Source organism: Callorhinus ursinus, unplaced genomic scaffold (assembly GCF_003265705.2).
Source record: "Callorhinus ursinus isolate GAN/ISIS: 27379988/994484 unplaced genomic scaffold, GSC_fseal_2.0 scaffold18, whole genome shotgun sequence".
NCBI classification, from domain to species: domain Eukaryota; kingdom Metazoa; phylum Chordata; class Mammalia; order Carnivora; family Otariidae; genus Callorhinus; species Callorhinus ursinus.
In genome coordinates, this window is record NW_027397080.1 from 17,657,123 (window position 1) to 17,673,842 (window position 16,720).

The 16,720-nt window shown below is 48.5% G+C and overlaps 1 protein-coding gene across 2 annotated transcripts in view; it reads left to right on the forward strand.

The window, feature by feature from the left end:
• The first annotated feature begins 11,970 nt into the window (after nucleotides 1-11,970).
• Nucleotides 11,971-16,720, forward strand: part of PAFAH2 (platelet activating factor acetylhydrolase 2) — a 31,313-nt gene continuing 26,563 nt past the window's right edge. The window contains exon 1 of one of the 2 annotated variants that reach the window (XM_073903136.1): nucleotides 11,971-12,056. The gene's annotated coding sequence lies outside the window, so the exon portion shown is untranslated. Of the gene's footprint in view, nucleotides 12,057-13,010; nucleotides 13,169-16,720 lie in introns of those variants that run through there. The other variant, XM_025856858.2, reaches the window with a different exon arrangement.

A 16,720-nucleotide genomic window follows, 5' to 3' on the forward strand; every position in this document is an offset into this window, starting at 1 on the left:
GCTGAGCAGGGAGCCCCATGTGGGACTCGATCCTGGAATTCCAGGATCATGACCTGAGTGGAAGGCAGTTGCTCAACCAACTGAGCCACCCAGGTGCCCTAAATAAAATCTTTAAAAAAAGACACTAAGTTGTAGAAAACAGGTAAGATACAAATGATTTTTATCTGATAGCAGCAATACAAATGATTTCTGACCAGTAGAGATCATCCCAAAGGTTGTAAGTCATGCCCTGTAGGGTATTTGCCAGGTTGGAATCTGACTAGCAATCTTGTTCGAGCATTCTCTGTGCTTCATGGACCATCCTCAGTGAGTCCCCTGAACCAGCTCTGTCATCTGACAGTTTCCTTATGAATGAGTGAAATACAACTTTGACACATGCTTGCTATGGTATGATCATTTTTTCTAAACACTTGGACGATTATAATTTGATAGCTCAGTGAACCTCATTTTCCTCTTCTGTAAAATTCAAGAGAGGAATTCAAGGGAATTTAAGGGAGGGGCCGGTACATTTGCTCCCCAGTGCCAGGCATGATGGAGCTCTTTGGATCCATGATTTCATTTAAGCCTCAGAGTAAAATTGCTGCCACGGGCCTCTGTTGTCCCCATTGAACAGGTGAGCTTAGCAAGGTCCTGAGAGGTGATGTGACTGCCCCAGGGCTACACAGCGGGTGAGTAACAGAGCCTAGATTTGAGCCACTGCATCTCAGGGGCCTAATTCCTGCTTCAGAGGTTTATTCTGGAGCTGGATGAAGGAGACAATGCAGGGGAAAGGGTTTTGCCAACTGGACTGGCAGGTGCACATGTGAATAATTGCTGTCAGCCAAGGCTACTTTCTAACCAGCCGCACCTAGACACAGCCCAGGGCCTGGGTCCCCCGCCCCTGGGAGGTGGGTCTCTGCTTCTTATAGGGTGGGTGTCTCTTAGCTGGAGAAAGCCAGAAGGGGTTGAGGTGAGCAAGCTTCGCTGGGCCAGCCTCTCACAAACAGGACACCATCCCTGCCTGAAACTGCAGGCTGAGCTTTCAGCCCTGGCCACTCCTTTGGGGCCTGTGTTCCTGGGACAGGGGTCTTAGGGTGGAAGCTGGAGGATAGCAGGACCGGACAGGCCAAATAAAGTAAATTTCAAACCACAGTCAGAGTCATTCTGTTCCCTCCTCCTGAATGAATCAGTCCCTCTCTGAAGGCTCCAAAGCCGTGCCCAACCTCTTGAAGTTCCTCGACCCTCCCAGATCAGCCCACACCCAGACTCCTGGACCTCAGCCCTGGGTGCCAAGGAGTTAATCGACAGGCCAGCTTGGCAAGTGTTTACATAGCCGTCATGCTGCTTGGAACCCCAGGTAATTAACAGCCTGCTTTTCAAAGCCAAGGCAAGAAGATTTTTTTCTCCTCTCCTCCCTCCCTAGGGATGCCACTCGGCACAGTAAACACAGCTTTCTGTTGGCTCTTTGAGGAGATGCCCAGCAGAGGAGTGGGAGCTGGGGCAGGTGGTAGGCTTCTAGGAGGAGATAAAGGGGGCTCAGTCCTATGTCTCTGGGAGTCTTGGCCCCATCTCCAAAGCCTGGCTCAACCGACATTCCTTAAGACGTGATAATTACGGCTGCAATTGATGTGAGCCCATGCAAAGGCTGGTCCCCTTACAGACCTCGCCTCGTTTAATCCCTGCCACCACCGGGAGAGCTAGGTGCTCGCATCTCTGCTTCCAGATTAGGGAAGGGGGCTGAGAGGGATGAAATCACTTGTCTGGGGTCACCCGGCTAGTGGTAGTAGAGGCAGGACCAAACCATGATCTCCCGACATCAGACCTGCGGGACTTTATACTTTCCCTTATGGAAGAAAAAACTCTTTGTTGAGTACCTACTATGTGCCAGGCACTGTGCTGGACATTTTATTTCTTTTTTTGAGATTTTATTTATTTATTTGAGAGAGAGAGAAAGAGTGAGAGAGTGAGAGAGCAGGGGGAGAGTGGCCCTGAGCAGGGAGCCCGATGCGGGGCTCGATCCCAGGACCTGAGCCGAAGGCAGACGCTTAACCGACTGAGCCACCCAGGTGTGCTGGACACTTTATTTCAATCTCTACTCTGGAAGTCTCATTTTCTAGAACATCTTTACTACGCCATTAACAGAGGAGTGAGACAGTACAGTCCATGACTGGAGAAGGAAACACGGGCGTGAATCCCGGAAACACGGGCGTGAATCCCGATGGCCCCCTGGCAAGTTGCCTCTTGGGGCGCCTGGGTGGCTCAGTTGTTAAGCGACTGCCTTCAGCTCGGGTCATGGTCCCAGGGTCCTGGGATCGAGCCCCGCATCGGGCTCCCTGCTCCGCGGGAAGCCTGCTTCTCCCTCCCACTCCCCCTGCTTGTGTTCCCTCTCTTGCTGTCTCTCTCTCTCTGTCAAATGAAAAAAAGAAGGTTGCCTCTTGTAATCCCAACAGCATCCTCATCAGGTCCCTCAGGTCCTGTTGGCCCCATCTCCAAACACACCGTGACGCTGGTCTGACTCCCACCCCCTGCCCCCACCCAAATCCCGGCCGCCATCATTTTGTGTCTGGAGTGTTGCATTGACCTCTGGCGTCTGCTTTGCTCTCGTCTCACTAAAATACCATTTCCTCACAGAAGCCAGAATCCCTCCTTGGGGATTGTAACTTGTAACTCTGTATTAACCATATCTTTTAATTTTCTGTATTTTGAAGCTTTGACATGGGGAGGTGCTTGCTGACCCCCGAGGGACTGCCTCTCCCAAGGCTAGCCCACTCCTGGAGATAATAAACAAGGCCCTCTTTTTTTTTTTTTTTAATTTGACAGAGAGAAAGACAGCGAGAGAGGGAACACAAGCAGGGGGAGTGGGAGAGGGAGAAGCAGGCTTCCCGTGGAGCAGGGAGACCGACACGCGGGGCTCGATGCGGGGCTCGATGCGGGGCTCGATGCGGGGCTCGATGCGGGGCTCGATGCGGGGCTCGATGCCAGGACCCTGGGATCCTGACCTGAGCCGCAGGCAAACGCTTAACAACTGAGCCATCCAGGAGCCCCTAAAGAAGACACTCTTGAACTCACCTTTCAAATGCAAGCCAATCAATCCAGAGCCCATACCCCCAGACACCTCCTGGAGGGCTCTCTGGCACAGGACCACACTTCCCCTGCACTCTTCACCTCAGGGCCAGGTGCTAGACAACTGAGGACTGCCCCCCTGGCTCAGAGCCTTTGGACATTATTCATACTAGCCAATCCTAAACCACCTCCCCCTACCTTATCCATTCCTCCTACAGAAACCACAATAAAGGCTCTTGCCCAGGCTCTCCCCTTGCTCCCTCCGCCTCCTGACAGACCTGGTGCTTCTCCATGTGACCCCCTGGAGCATTTCATGGCCCCTTCTCTCGGGATCTGTGAGTTTCACAAACCGTCTTTTCAATTGTAGTTGTCTCCTGATCTGTTGGCCTTGCCATACTTCAATAATAAAACCTTTTTTAAAACAAACTCCCCCCAGTGGTTTGCATCACACAGAGTAAAATCCAGGCTTAGGCTTCCTTCCACCGCCTAGAAGGCCCTGTGTGATCTCGCCCCCGCTGACCCCCCAGGACCTTGTCTCCCGCCCCTCCCTCGGACTCACTGCACTCCAGCCCCCTGCCTGCTTGCTACTCCTCAGACCCAGCAAAGCCACTTCCCACCTTGGGACCTTTCCTTGGCTCTTTTCCCTGCCTCGAAGATACTTCTTCCAGGGTTCAGCACAGGTTCCCACATCCAGGGCTCTGTGTACACGTCACCTTCACGGAGAGGCCCTCTCTGAACCCTTGCCATCACGGAATCATAACAGTAGCGCTTCTAGGGTGTTTTCCACAGGCCAGGCACCATTTCACACACTTCCCATGTACTCACTCTTTGAATCCTCACGACAAGCCTCTAACGTAGGTGGTATTATTATTTCCATTTTGCAAGTGAGGTAACAGGCTCAGAGAGGTTAAGTGACAGGACCCAAGTCTCACAGCTAACAGGCGGGAGGGCTGAGACTTGAACCTGGCAGCCTATTTCCAGAGTCCACATCCTGAACCACTGTACCTTATTCTCTGGTGCAGAGTCAGTTTGTAATTAGCCATTATCGTTGTCAAGGTTGTTAACAGAGGCTGAATTTCACTCTCCAGTGTTCTTTTTTTTTTATTTTTAAAGATTTATTTATTTATTTGAGAGAGAGAGAGCACGCGCACGCGTGCATGAACGTGCAAGTGGCGGGGAGGGGCAGAGTGAGAGAGAGAGAGAGAGAGAGAGAAGCAGACTCCCCTCTGAGCGCGGAGCCCAACCTGGGGCTCCATCTCACAGCCTTGAGATCATGACCTGAGTTTAAATCAAGAGTTGGATGCTCAGCCGACTGAGCCTCTCCTATTTTCTTTCATGGAATTCAAATTCCTTTAGGCAAATCACTCTGTCCAGTTTGCCACCATCCTTCCCGCTCCCCAGCATCTTACAACAATTTGCTTGGCTTGCTTGGACCACGAAGTCATTCATGTTTCCAAACCCCCTGCTCTGGGTGTCTCTTACTCATTCGCTCATTCTCTTATCCAACACCCACTGTGCCGGGTGCTGTGCTAGGCCCACAGAGAGGAATAAAATGGCATCCTTGTCCTCGAGGAGCCCATGGCCATGTGGGGAGGCAGATGCGTCACGGGGATGTCGATGCGTGTCTGGGCAGCACCGAAGAGCACAGGGGGGTTGAACCAGGATCCCCCAGAGGAAGTGACATCTCTGCTGGGTTTTGGAAGACCGGACAGGAAGCGATGGGAATGGTGCTGAAGGCACAAATGGAAACAGCCTAAATCATGTGGAGGTGGCTGAGCACATGCATGTCTAGGGACCAGGCAGTCTCTTTGCAGGAGAAGGAACAGTGAATCTGACTTGCTAAAGGAAGCTGACTCAGATCTTGAAGGGCTTCTGGGCTTTTTGGTGAGGATGGTGGGTTTAGTCACGGAGGCTGAAAGCAGTCCTAGAAGAATTCTGAACAGGGACTGACGTGGCACTCATTATGTTAGTAAGGGTTCCATCCCTACGCACTCCCATTATCCCAAACCTGCCAAGAACCTGGTACCCACCAGGCCAGCTCATGTTCTGCAGGCTGGCCAGCCTTTACCAGACATTTGATGGGCTTGATGATAACAAGACTGGGGGCCAGGAAGAAAAGATTGAAAGTGGGAATTCAGGACCTCCTTGGCCTCTGGGCATCCCTGAACTGGCCTAGCCTCCAAGAACCATTTTTGATGAGAGATTCTGGGAAGCAGGCCATTGCCAAGGCCAAGTAAACTCCTGAAGGCATAGGAGGAGCCAGGAAATTGAAAGGGTAATGCCTTCACCAGTTTTCCCCTCCCAGGTGGGGGTGGGCAAGATGCCCAGCCCCTTCCTTTGCAGGAAACCCCCTCAGCCTGGCCCCCTTCCTCTGGGCTCCAGAGTCCCTGAGCCTCTCAGCCGGCACTCTAGGGACTGCCTTGGGGGTCGTGCCCTTAGCTGTAGAGTTAGGTCTGACAGAGAGGCAATGTCGGAACCACCCCAGAGATCCCAGTGCCTGCCCGTTCCCTCCAGCCAGGTACCAGGTATAGTAGCAGAAGAGCTAGATCTGGGTTTTGGTCCTGGCTTTGCCAGTCATTAACTGTAAGACCCTGGGTAAATCACCCAGCCTCTGTGAACCCTGTCTCCTGACCTGCAAACTGAGAATGGCCCTACTGACCTCTCAGAATTATCGTATCAGTGGAATGAGATCGGGTGTGCCAGACACTTGGCATAGATGTGATTCTTTTTTTTTTTTTTTAAAGATTTTATTTATTTATTTGAGAGAGAGAGTGAGAGAGAGAGCAAGCCCAAGAGGGGGTAGGGTCAGAGGGAGAAGCAGACTCCCTGCTCAGCAGGGAGCCCAATGTGGGACTTGATCCCGGGACTCCGGGATCATGACCTGAGCCGAAGGCAGTCGCTTAACCAACTGAGCCACCCAGGCGCCCCATAGATGTGATTCTTGTCAGTGCTGGACACTTGCAGCTGGAGTTCATCAGGTGGAGGGCGCAGGGATGGGTGAAGGTAGACATTAGATGGACCACAGTGGGTGGCCGAGGCAGGGGACACAGCACTTGCGCAGGGGACACAGCACTTGCTAAGGCATGGAGGGTGGCAGAGCATGGCCAGATTGGAGAATGTGATATCCCCAAGCAGTTTGCTGTGCCCGGAGCAAGAGGTGGCTGAAAATGAGGAGATTGGACCAACAGGAGCAGGGAAGGTCAGGACGGCAAGGGTATGGGGTGGGGCTAAAGGGGCTTGGGCTCAATCTTCAGGCTCACTGTCCCCTGGTATAGTGTTTAAGACGGTGGAATGTGATCCATGTGAACCTGGATTCAAATTCCAGTTCTGCCACTTGGTTGGGCAGCCTTGGGCAAATCACTGAGGCTCTGTCTTAGCTTGAGTCCCCTCAAAATCAGGCCCTGGGACTTAGGTGCTTGTAGTCTATTTGGGAGGTGATTTCAAGAAGCAGAAGTAAAGGCATGAAGATGGTGAGTCGGGGAGAGGAGCTAATATGGCAGGGCACATTTGAGGGAGGCTTGCTGCCCTCAGCCACTGGGTTTAGTCCCCCTGGGGACTCTCTGAGAGACAGTGTAAAATGCACCTCAAAATCATCTTGGCTCAGGATGGGGAGGCATCAACTTCCCTGATGGCTGAAGGTTGCCCTTGGGGTGTGGAACATGACACCTTCTCTCCCTTCCTGGTTCAAAGATCCCCAAGAAAGCCCTTGGGGCAAGGAAGCAGGCAGGAGGAGGAGCTTGAGTGGATGGGCCCTCAGCGTGCTGGCCGGGGAAGAGATGAAGGGAAAAGAGGCAGGTATCAACGCTCCTGTTATATTTTTGAGCCTCTGTTTTTTTGTCTGAAAAACAGAAAGACTATGACATACTTCCCAGGGGGATTAAATGAAGTAAAGTATTTGAAAGTTGCTAACGACACGTCTGACACATAGTAGACAGTCGAGAAATGGTGGGTGTATGGTTGGGCTCCCCACAAATGCCAACTCTTCACAGAATTCTTCTCAGACCATTGTTCTCCATCAAAGCATCCTGTCTGTTTTCTGTAGAGCACTTAACATAGCATGTGATTTTCTTGGTTATATGTTTGTTTATCTGCCTCTCTCCACTATTATGGAATCACCGTGTGGGTAGGAAATTAATTTCTTGATTCACCACTTGATCTCCACATTGAGCATAGTGCCTGGAACATACTAGGGGCTCGATATTTTTTTGAATGAAAGAATCATTATATTAACAATAATAGAGAAGGACAGTTACTATTCTTGACCTTTATTAAGCATCTACTCTATTTGTTAACAGGACATTAGACCTAGCTGGATTCATCTGGACTCCAGCAGGGGCCCAATGCTGAAAATAGTAGGTGTAGCTATATTCAGAGCAGGACCCTTTGACTCCTCTGACAGTAGCCCACTAACTTCCAGGCTATAACACAAGAAAGAGCTAAGAGTACTCGAGCAGGTTTCAGCCAGGACAAGGGTATTTTGGGAGAGCTTGTTTGAAGGCAGTGATTTGAAAAGAATGAAGCAACTGCATAATTTTGCCTCTTCCCAAAGTCAGAGTTGTAGAGAGGGTAATGAAGTTTAAGTTTTCGAGTCTCTTCCGAGGCCCTGGGAGGGGATCTAGCAATGTGTTCACATGGCCACACGTTTTACAAAGTTTGAAAAAGTAAGATATCGAAAATTCTTTTTTTTTTTTAAAGCAGTCTCTCCAAATTGTATAAGCTTCAAGCGTCACAAAACCTGGATCCACCCCTGCCCCCTATCAGATCCAAACCATTTAAGTAACCAGTGATCCGTGGATAAGCTCACTTGATCCTTGCGTCAACTCTATAATGTAGATGCTATTGTTGTCCTTGTTTACAGATGAGCAAACCTAGGCCTAGAGAAGAGTAGCTGCCTAAGATCTCACTTAGGCAGTGGCAGATTGGGATTTAAAGTTCATAGCCAGGGCACTGGGTGGCTCAGTGGGTTAATCATCCAATTCTTGGTTTTGGCTCAGGTCATGATCTCACGGTTGTGAGATCAAGCCCTTTGTTGGGCTCCGTGCTCAGTGGGGAGTCTGCTTGAGGATTCTGCCTCCCCCCCTTCTCCCTGCTCTCGCGCTCTCGCTCTCTCTAAAATAAATAAATAAATCTAAAAAAAAAAAAGTTTCATTGCCTATCTCTGGGGCTCAGACCCTTAACTATAGTGCTTTCCAGTGTTATATATTTATTCTCTTGTCCATTTTCCCTACCAGCCATGAGTCCCCAAGGACACGAAGGCAAGTGATTTCTATACACCCAGCACCCAGCCCAGAGCAGACCTTAACATATGTTGGTATATAAGAAAGAAGGAAGCAGCCCCTGATCTCCAGGAGCTGGCCTGGGACTCCCAGTTGAGTTCCTAAGCTGAACAGAAACAATTTCATAGAACATCAACATCAGTGAGGCCACCATGTCCGTGATGGATCAAGATACAAACAGGACTGGGGCGCCTGGGTGGCTCAGTCAGTTAAGTGGCTGCCTTCAGCTCGGGTCATGATCCCAGGGTCCTGGGATTGAGCCCCGCATCTGGCTCCCTGCTCAGTGGGGAGTCTGCTTCTCCCTCTCCCTCTGCTGCTTCCCCTGCTTGTGCTCTCTCTCCCTCTGTCAAATAAATAAATAAAATCTTAAAAAAAAAAAAGATGCAAACAGGACCACTCCGTAATCACCTCTGAACATAGACAAAATGGACATTGAACATTGTCCAAACTACAAAAAACACCAGCCAGCCCCTATCCTGGCTAATAAAAGAGACTATTGCTTCTTACTAATGGCAGCTTCCACCTTAGTGAAATCTTCCCTCCTTCTAGATAAAATTAAGATCCCCAGTCATAGAATTACCCCTACTTCCGGATAGCATCCAATCCAGAGCAAAGCCCTGCTTCCTTCAACCCTCCCTGAAATCATCTAACAAAGCTCCAATTCTAGTCTTTTCTGATACCCTCTTTCTGAGATGGCCCACAGTTCCTGATCATGTCTGCTCTCCCTCACTGCAATGAGTATCCAATTTATTCAATTTTTTTTAAAGATCTTATTTATTTATTCGACAGAGAGACACAGCGAGAGCAGGAACACAAGCAGGGGGAGTGGGAGAGGGAGAAGCAGGCTTCCCGCTGAGCAGGGAGCCCGATGTGGGACTCGATCCCAGGACCCTGAGATCATGACCTGAGCTGAAGGCAGACGCTTAACGACTGAGCCACCCAGGCACCCTCCAATTTATTCAATTACAGCTCTGTTTCTGGTGGTCTTTTACTGCAGGGCATTTACACAGGTATCACCCACTGATGGGTCGTTGAGCATAAAACATCACTGTCAAAAGTTACAAAGTGTTGCTCACCCAAAACTAATTGATGATGGTAGAAAAATAGTGGCTCCCTCCAGGGGATGAGTGGTTATAAACAGGGAAGGGACAAGAGGCAACCTTTCAGAGTATTAGAAATGTTCCACATTTCAGATTAAGTGATGATTACATCTATTTTTTTTAAAGATTTATTTATTTTAGAGAGAGAGTTTGGGGGCAGGGAAGGGCAGAGGGAGAGGGAGAATCTTGAGCAGACTCCCCACTGAGTGCAGATTCCCGACTCCACTCGGGGGGCTCAATCCCAGGAGCCTGAGGTCATGACCCAAGCCGAAACCAAGAGCTGGATGCTCAACCAACTGAGCCACTCAGGCGCCCCTATTTATTTATTTGAGAGCGAGAGAGAGCGAGGGAGCTCATGTGCACGTGAGGAGGGAAGGGTCAGAGAGGAACAAGCAGACTCTGAGCTGAGTGCAGAGCTCGACTTGGGGCTCAAGCTCATGACCCTGAGATCACGACCTCAGCTGAAACCAAGAATCTGATGCCCAACTGACTGCGCCACCCAGGTGCCCCAACCTACATCAGATGTCTAAAAAAAAAAAAAAAAAAAAAAGATTAAGCTGTGTCCACTTACTAGTAGTGCACTTTACACATTCTATTGTATATATATTATAGTTTGATTTTAAAAAGTGTTGTCCAACAACTTTGGCAGGTAGTGGAGAGAACAGGAGATCCAAACTGGTCACTTAAATAACAATTTAGTAACTTAGCAACAAGGAGAAGGCTGGAGTGGAATAGTAGCCAACTGGAAGGGAACCTTGGGCTGTTGGAGGACAGGATCTATGATGAAAGCCTGGAAAATCAACTGCTTGCTAAAAACTTAAGACATTTGGGTTGTTTATCCCAAAAAAGACTAGATTGCAAGAAAATGCAACTGAATTCAAGCATTCTATTTTGCAACAGGAGTTTGGGCCCAAGACGGATCTTCCTCACAGTGACAAAGGAGGTAAAGGAGGCTGTGATGTCCCTGTCCCTGGGAAGTTTAAAAGTCAGTTGCCCAGCAAATACCCCCACCATAGGCTGGTCTGGGAGTAGGAGACAGAGGAGTGACCCCAGCTGCTTCTTTCATGACTGGGGACTCTAGTTAGTCCTGGGTGTTCTGGGCCAACTGCAGAGCACCTAGTAATTAGTGCCAAAGAGAGCATTCTCAGATGTGTGCTAAGCTTTTTATATTCTGCTGTCACTACCACTAACCACAGCTTTAATTAAATCCGGGGCTTAATTACCACAGCCCGGTGCTGCCATCACTTTTTCCTCATGACTTTATTGTGGCTCCTGGAAGGATGGTGGTGGTGACAGTATCAGGAGCAGGGGTGAGCCTAAAGAAGACCAAAACAGGGACTCTGGACCAGTGATCTGAGGGTACGTGAGATGGGGCTGTGAGGACTCAGCACCTGATCTCAGAGAGCTCACAATTTTTTTTTAAAAGACTTTATTTATTTATGTGCGAGAGAGAGAGAATGAGAGAGAGAGAGAGCATTAGAGGGGGGAGGGTCAGCTCCCTGCTGAGCAGGGAGCCCAATATGGGACTCGATCCTGGGACCCCAGGATCACGACCTGAGCCGAAGGCAGTCGCTTAACCAACTGAGCCACCCAGGCGCCCCGAGAGCTCACAATTTCTTGCAGAGATAAGACCTCCCACCTAGGAGGTGGCACAAGGCAGTGTGAGGTAAGCTCCCACATGAGAGGTACACACAAACATCCCAGCAATTGAGAGGGTCCTTTGGGACTGGCGGAATCAGGGAAGCTTCATGGGGAGGAGAGCCTAGCTGATTTTTAAAGAAAGAACAGCATTAGACAGGCCACAAGGCGGGGCAGCATCTAGTGGAGGGAAGAGCATGAGTAAAGGGTTGGAGATAACAACAAAAACCCGATACACCTCGAGAATGGCGAGGAGGTGAAGGTAGCTGGAGGCAGAGCAGAAGAGAGGAGATCCCTGTCAGAGTGAGCAACACTTCTGGGGAAGTAGTGGGGGGCCAGGTTGAGGAGGACCTCCAATGCCAAGCTGAGGCAGGGAAGCCAAAGGGAACACGTGAGAGAAAAAGCTGTTTTTTTTTTTTTTTCCTTTGCTCCTTTTTGGGCTTCTATTCTTGCTAGACCTGCACCCCCGCCCTACACAAACATGCTTTATCGTATGTATGTCTTCCTTGTAAGGGACAAAGAGTTAATAATATCTTTGGAGTCTTGCAGCACAATAGATAATATCTAAGGAACTCCTGGGCAAAGCTATCATGTGCATATTCCGGACCACTGGCGCTAGACATCTCAACGCCAAGACCAAGGAGTGAGTGACTCCAAGGAGTGAGTGACTTAGGATGGACATCTGGACCCTGACCTTGTTCTGACCAGTTCCTGGATGCCTGAGAGGACACCTGCATCAGACCAGATCATCAATAAATCCCCCAGACCCCAAGCAAAGATAAGACTCATGCTCCTTTCCTTTCTGAGCCTCCAAACGTTCTGTCCGTATCTGCTGTTTCTATATCCTCAACAAACCACTTTCACCTGCTGCTGGCTCGAGTTTGATTTCCATCCTGCATGAAGCCAAGGACCCTCTTGGCTAGTCCTGCAGGAACCCCTTTGGGTCTTCAGACCCCGCCTGCCTACATCAAAGCGAAGAAGTTGGGACCTCATTCAGTAGGTAATTGGAAGCTATCGAAAGTTTTTAAATCGCTTGAATGATCCAAATTTCTTACAGTAGCTTACAAGATTCCTGAGGATGTGGCTCTACCTACCTCCTCAGGTGTCTCTCCATGCCATCCCTCACACTTCTGTGCTCCAGCCTGAATATAAGACATTCTTCACAATCCCTGGACTCCCGGCTAAGTCCTATTCCCTCAATTCTCAATTTTAATTTCTCTCTAAGATCTCTAAAAAGCCTTGCTGACACGGTCCCATTTCCCAGAAGCCCGCGCAGGTGCCACCTTTCAGGGTTCCCACAACCCCCTTTGTTTCCCCTATTAGAGCGCATATTGTTGTGTTTTAATTCTTCATTTGTCGGAATCCTCCGCTAGACTGTGATTTCATTTGAGGCTAGGGACAGTATCTTGCTTACCACCGTGTCCCTAAGAACTAGCATAGGAGCAGTAAAGTGATGACGGATGGAGGGGCTGGGCTGGAGGCCGGGAGGACCAGTGATCGCTCAGGTTCCTCCCTGTTCTCTGTCGGCGAGCTTCTGAAGGACAATGGAAAATCACAAGTGTCAACGGGTATGGTTTGGTAGAAAATGTGCGCTTAACTTGAATGATCAGTTTCATATTCTCACAGAGCGCAGACTGGGGGTAATCAAAAAACGCTCAGACCTTGCCCCCCAACCCCCGCACCTCCCTGAGAAGAAAAAGAAGCCCAGGCTATTTGTAGGCACGCCCGGGAATTATTTGAGGAATGGTGAGAAGGTGGGTTACTAGCCGGGACTATAAGCAATAACCCTCCGCCCGAGCCTTGTAACCGTGGCGGCGACGCCTCAGACCACCAGGGGGAGGAATCGCGCCGCATCCCGGGCCTTCGGCGGTTTCATCCAACAAAGAAGGGCCGCGTGGAACTCTGGGGATTGTAGTCTTAGGGTCGCAATGCTCCATCTTGCGCAATGCACCTAGTGAGTTGTAGTTCCAGGCGGAGAGGAGGGGAACGCTTTTAGGCGCCAATGATGAGTTCTGGAAACTACATCTACCAAAGGGCCACGAGCTCCGCAGTAGTTTCTGGTTTCCGTGGCGTTGACCTTCTGGGTTACTTCTGAGGGGTCAACTTAGCTGGGTAAGTTGGTTTGGAGAAAGCTCTTGTTCTGAACTGAGCTATCAGCCGACATTTTCATCCTCCAGCCTGGTTTGGGGGCTGCTCGTCTCATTCCTAGTAACTCCTCATTAATCCTTCATCCTTTTCTGCTTCCTATTCAGACACCTCCAATATCTACCCGCACCCTTAACGCTCCCACTGTCAGCTCGCGCCTTCACTCCCGGCGCCCCTGGAGTCCCACCCTGAGCTCCGGTGGTAGAACCCAGCCCCCACAGCCCCACCCGCAGCACACAACGCGACCTCCCCGAAACCTGGGCGTCTTATGCTCCACGCCTCCTGTGTGCTTCTCTCTTCCCCTCACTTTCCGCTGTTTCATGCTAGTGGAAGAAGGGTCGCCATTCCTTCTTTCCACTCCGTGGAAGAGCCCCGGACTCAGCCGACCCGGGGTCTAGTCCATCTCTGCAGCTCACTCGCTGTGTGACCTTGGGCAAATCAAGCAATCTCCCTGGGACTACCGCTCTTCATTTACAAAATGGAGATGGCAGTTGCTCTGTCAGTCTTAAGATGAGGCTGTTTTGTGGAGTCAATAAGCTAATGTGTATGAAAGAGCTTTTTTAAACTGTAAAGCCTCCACAAGCGAGAGAGGTTATTTTTATTATATTATTAATGCTCTCGAACACTCTTATCTCGGGTCCTTTTCTATCTCTGCCCCCTTGTTGCTCAAGCCTGCCCCTTGAGTGCTTGGTGTCTCCATTCTCCAAGAGCAGGATATTGCCTCACTTCCACCAGACTAATGAGCTTTAAGTCTCCAGAGAGCTTTGTCTGAAAGGAAGCCCCCGAGAAGTGCTTCTCTTGGACTCTGTCCTGAAATAGCCAGCGATGAAAAGTGCACACAGCTGGTGAAAGGGTGGTTGGTTTCAGCTCACTGGAAACAGGACTCTGGCAGGAGATGGGACAGCTGCATCGTAGGCACTGTGCATCTCCTGGTCTCTTGTGGGCCTTTTTAGTACACTCTGACTTTCGCTGCGGTGTTTTAGACTCAAAAAGCCTGGGAGGAAAGAATCCATTTTGTCAAAGTGGTTAATACAGAAAAAATGGAAGAGACCTTGGCCCCTTGGCTGGGTATGATGCAATAGCATTATTAATTAATTTCTAACATTTTGTGAGCACTTAAAATGTACCACGCCCTAGACAATATCACTTTTCTTATTTACTTATTTTTCTAATTTTTATGTATTTTCTCGTTTAAATTTAACTTTTGAAGTGTCTTCATTTTACTTATAAGGAACTAGAGCAACCATCTCTGGTTATAGTGCCTTCTACATGTCAGGTGTTTTATATACATTATTTCATTTAATCCTCATGGACAACTTCATGAGTGCTATTATTTCTGTCATATGGATAAATTCTCAGAGGCTTAGAATTTAAGGAACTCGCTCAAGATCGCAGCCAATTAAGAATTGGAATTCAGACTGTCACCAAAGCCTTTTCTTTTTACACTATACCATATAGTGTTATTTTTGGGTGAAAAGACAGATTAAAGAATTGAGAGGGTTTAAATCAAAGCCAAGTAAAGGAGCATTTAGTGGGTCCTTACTACATAAGAAAAGCATGAAGGTAGATGGTTCGGCCTACAAAGAAGTATAAAACACAGCCTTTATATGGTATGTATATCCAAAGAAATGAGGCATAAGTGTGTAAAAATTAAATCAGATTCATTGGATAAGTTAATTATTGAGACCAGTTCTATGCAGGGCACTACATTAAGCCTTGTGACTGGCAGGAACATGCTTCTAGGTGGCCATGGGGATTGAACCAAGTGAAATCATAGTCATTATCATTTCATTACGATAAAATGGTGGGCTGGAACATTGTATACCCTCAGTAAATGTTTGTTGCATGGATGCATCTCTGAATAAAAAGTCCTATGTATCATCTGGACCAGCAGTTCTCAGACCTTGCTGGTGAGAAACATGGGAAGCTTTTAAAAACTGACATCTGGGAATGAGGGCCCTAAAATCTATATTTTTTAAAGTTTCCCAGGTGACTGTGACAATAGACTCAGGAGCCTCTGAACTGGCTTCTACTTGGACCACTTGTAGGCAAGTCACTGATTGAAAACTGCTAGAATAGGTAATTATCCAAGAGCTATCCTAAGGCAGCCCATGATTGTTTAGCAGGTGAGGGATGCGGACAGTGCTTATAGTTGAGAGGAGGGCAGGTGGAAGGACTTGTTAAAGCATAGAGAACCAGAGATTTCACTGGGCCTTGATGGGTGGGGCAGGCTTGCATGGGTGGAGAGGCTTCTAGACAGGTACCACTGTGAATTGTTTGGATGAGGTGAACAAAAGAAGGTAGAGACACCTGGGCTGATTTCCTTGGAAAATTCTATGGCATTTGTTAGAAATGACTCTGGAAAGTCTGGGTGTATGTCTCCAAAATTGAATTTTCCCATCTCCCCATCTTCCTTGGGCATCAGTTAATGTGAGCCCAGGGAATGCACATTCATTTTTGTGTATGCCTTATTCTGGCCAATTAGCTTTAGTTTGTATTTATTTCCAAATTTAAAGATTCTTCCAGAAACTTTCCAGGAGTACTAGAGAGTTCTACTCCCTTCTGTTCAGCAGTTTTTTTAACTCCACTCATCTTGATTCCTATCCCAAGCACTGTTCTCTATATGGGGCAAGACCGAAATCTCTTCCCATAAGAAGTTACTATCATCTGGTCATCCAATCCTGAAACCTGACTCCTCTTTGGCTCTTCTGTCTCCCTTGCCTCCCCAAATCCACTCATTTGCCAATTCCCATTGTTTTTACTTTTTCACTCAATCAACAAATATTTCCTGAATACTTCATGAGAGCCAGGTACTACATGAGGTGCTTTAAATGCATTATTTCATTTTATCTCCCTAGCAACCCTACAAGGATGGATAGTTTCCTATTGTACCCGTGGGGAATCAGGCTCAGTGAGATTAGAGGATCTGCCCAAAGTTAAAGAGCTAGGCAGCAAAGGAGCTAGGCTCAAACTTGGCTCCTTCAGACTTAATATCACCCATTTCCAGGGTAGATTCCAGCTCCTTAGCCTAGCACTAGAGAGACTGCTCCCCTCCAAATCTGTCACACCTTTCTCTTCTCACATGGGCTTTCTTACTCTGTGCCTTAGCTGATGCACTTTCTTCTACTTGAAAGTCAACTTTTGCCATCTTCCTCTGCCCTCCACTGCCAAGCTACAGAAATGTGCTTTCTTCTCAGCACTCCTGCATCTGATCCTCTTATCTGACCCTCTTTTTTGGCAGTTAGAACTTGGAGCTGCTTCATTATCATGTGCGTGACATGTATCATGCGCCCCTGCCCTAGGTCTTCCATGTGTGTGCCCCTCAGCGGCGAGGGGAAAAGGTCAGGGTTTGAGACTAAGCAGCACATATTCAATTTCACTCTGGCTAACCAGGCCGCTGACTGCATCAGGAGCTTAGTTTGTTTCTTTTTCTTTCTTTTCTTTTTCTTTCTTTCTTTCTTTCTTTCTTTCTTTCTTTCTTTCTTTCTTTCTTTCTTTCTTTCTTTCTTTCTTTCTTTC